This window comes from Helianthus annuus, chromosome 15 (assembly GCF_002127325.2).
Source record: "Helianthus annuus cultivar XRQ/B chromosome 15, HanXRQr2.0-SUNRISE, whole genome shotgun sequence".
NCBI lineage: Eukaryota > Viridiplantae > Streptophyta > Magnoliopsida > Asterales > Asteraceae > Helianthus > Helianthus annuus.
The window spans coordinates 38786898-38790634 of NC_035447.2; positions in this window are offsets into that span (position 1 = coordinate 38786898).

The following is a 3737-nucleotide window of genomic DNA, read 5'->3' on the forward strand; positions in this document are numbered from 1 at the left end:
ACGTGGTTCTGCCGGTGTGTATGTTTGTGTGTACTCGTATAATTAGGTTTGTGGGACCAACCCGAATTCGAACTGCACATTCAAATCATTTTTTTTAATTGAAATTCGAATTCAGTTTGAATTTGCATTTGGTTTTACAATATTTAAATTCGAATAATCCAAATTGTACTATAAAATGAATACATGAAAAGAAAACGTGCCTGAGCATGTAAAACGTGCCTGCAAAACATAAGGGTGAGGGGGGCACCCTCGGTGACCCCATGCGGGGACCATTTTTGCCGATCAGGGCGGTGCCGCCATCAAGGCGGGAGACCAAATCGGGGAGGGGGCACCGAAGAGGGGAGGAGAGAGAAGGTGGGCCCCCATTCAATCAACCAATGAATTTTTTTTTTTAAATAAAAAAACAAGTCACCTAAGAGGGGAGTGCTGCCATCAAATTGGGGTATTAGATGAGTTTAAGAGGGAAGTTGACGTGGCATAACCTGATTGGGTGTGCGTAAGAGAGAGGACTCACCTCTTAGGGGAGTGCCCCCTTCACCCTAATAATGCTGCAACATAAATGAATCTATTGTTGTAATTATAACATTCTTTATTAGCTGAAGCATTATTCACCAGCATCTTGATGTTTTGACTTTTGTTATTGCAAAATGTTGATATTTTTTCGAATGAATAAAATTTTATTAAACCTAGGTTTTCATTGGTTTGAGTTGAGGTTTCTTTGGTGTGGTTTTCTCATGTTGAATTTTTTTTGTCGAACATGAAAACCAAACTGAATTCAAAGCTGACAAAGTCGAACCGTAAACCAAATTTTAGTTCGGTTCGGTGTTAATCGGTTTGCATTTTAGGTCCTTAAGGTTCATCGATTTTGTAATAGGCTAAATGTTTAATAAGCTATGCAAATAGAAAAACCCATAGTCCAACAAATGTACCCAAACGAAAAACCCAGAGCAGTAATTAGTTTTATGCATATGTATATTAAGGTCCATCTAACTAATTGCAACAACGCAATACATGAATTTATGACACCAAGTGATCAACTGAAAACATACATAAAACTAAGAACAAAAACATATTATATTTGACCCAACAAAACTCTTGAAAAAATCTACATCGAAACGTAAACCAATTTGTGATACCGACACGTACATAAAAGAAAGCATGTAAAACTCCAGTCAGTAAAAATGACGTTTTATAAAGTTTTTGAAATCTTAAGGGGCTAAAAGTGTCCATGTTAAAAGTTAAGGTAAAAATAACAAAACCAAAAAAAAGTAAACAAACAAAAAAATACAAAAAAAAAAAGAAAAAAAAGTAATAAAAGACAAAATAGACACTATTCAATGAGATGTTATGAATTAATATATATAATCAATAAGTCTATTAGACTGTAATATTAAAAATAAAAGTAATATAAATATTTTTCATATTTGACAATAAACTATACCTATTAAATAATACCTATTAAATAAGTAATTGTTTGCATTACGCGTTTGTGAGTCTAAAATTCTTGTTATCATTTGAAAATTTTTCAACTTTTCTTTACATGAGCCCCAAATTATACCTAATAAATAAGTAACTCGTTGATTTATTTTCACTTATTGTTTCTCAATTAATTATTATATTTAACTGATTAATATTTACTTTATGAATATTTCTTTTTTTATCTTTCCTTTCCTGAGTATTTTTGTTATTTTTTGTCACTAAGTAATAATTATTTAATATTTCATTAAACAAAGTTCGTGTAATACACCAGTTTTCTAACATAGTATATAATATAGTAGGTTAATCATTAGAAAAACTCAAATAAGTTATTTCTATATAAAGTTGGATTACACAAATCATACATTGTCACCTCATTAACACCATTATTTAGTAACAAGTCCCCACAATTCATACCCAATTCCGCTACCCGTGGTGGTGTACCCGTTCGGGTAGTGGTACCCGGACAAGGGTGCCCGCGAACACCCCGTCCACCCTTATTTAGATCTCGGTCATCTTAGGTAATTTCAATGGCTCTCCTTCACATTAACTTTTCTACATTATGTAATTCGTAGAGTCTTCTGCTAAACAAGACCCAGTAAAGTATCCCTATTAAGAAGAACATAGAGAAACGTTGGCCGGGCATAAAGTTACCAGATCACTCGGACCCTCACGTGGTTCTGCCGGTGTGTATGTTTGTGTGTACTCGTATAATTTGGTTTGTGGGACCAACCCGAATTCGAACTGCACATTCAAATCGTTTTTTTTAATTGAAATTCGAATTCAGTTTGAATTTGCATTTGCATTTGGTTTTACAATATTTAAATTCGAATAATCCAAATTGTACTATAAAATGAATACATGAAAAGAAAACGTGCCTGCAAAACATAAGGGTGAGGGGGGCACCCTCGATGACCCCGTGCGGGGACCATTTTTGCCGATCGGGGCGGTGCCACCATCAAGGCGGGAGGCCAAATCGGGGTGAAGAATCAGGGAGGGGGCACCGAAGAGGGGAGGAGAGAGAAGGTGGGCCCCCATTCAATCAACCAATGAATTTTTTTTTAAATAAAAAAACAAGTCACCTAAGAGGGGAGTGCCGCCATCAAATTGGGGTATGAGATGAGTTTAAGAGGGAAGTTGACGTGGCGTAACCTGATTGGGTGTGCGTAAGAGAGGGGACTCCCCTCTTAGGGGAGTGCCCCCCTCACCCTAATAATGCTGCAACATAAATGAATCTATTGTTGTAATTATAACATTCTTTATTAGCTGAAGCATTATTCACTAGCATCTTGATGTTTTGACTTTTGTTGTTGCAAAATGTTGATATTTTTTCGAATGAATAAAATTTTATTAAACCTAGGTTTTCATTGGTTTGAGTTGAGGTTTCTTTGGTGTGGTTTTCTCATGTTGAATTTTTTTTGTCGAACATGAAAACCAAACTGAATTCAAAGCTGACAAAGTCGAACCATAAACCAAATTTTAGTTCGGTTCGGTGTTAATCGGTTTGCATTTTAGGTCCTTAAGGTTCATCAATTTTGTAATAGGCTAAATGTATAATAAGCTATGCAAATAGAAAAACCCATAGTCCAACAAATGTACCCAAACGAAAAACCCAGAGCAGTAATTAGTTTTATGCATATGTATATTAAGGTCCATCTAACTAATTGCAACAACGCAGTACATGAATTTATGACACCAAGTGATCAACTGAAAACATACATAAAACTAAGAACAAAAACATATTATATTTGACCCGACAAAACTCTTGAAAAAATCTACATCAAAACGTAAACCAATTTGTGATACCGACACGTACATAAAAGAAAGCATGTAAAACTCCAGGCACTAAAAATGACATTTTATAAAGTTTTTGAAATCTTAAGGGGCTAAAAGTGTCCATGTTAAAAGTTAAGGTAAAAATAACAAAACCCAAAAAAAGTAAACAAACAAAAAAATACAAAAAAAAGAAAAAAAAGTAATAAAAGACAAAATAGACAGTATTCATTGAGATGTTATGAATATGAATTAATATATATAATCAATAAGTCTATTAGATTGTAATATTAAAAATAAAAGTAATATAAATTTTTTTCATATTTGACAATAAACTATACCTATTAAATAATACCTATTAAATAATAATTGGTTGCATTATGCGTTTGTGAGTCTAAAATTCTTGTCATCATTTGAAAATTTTTCAACTTTTCTTTACATGAGCCCCAAATTATACCTAATAAATAAGTAACTGGTTGATTTATTTT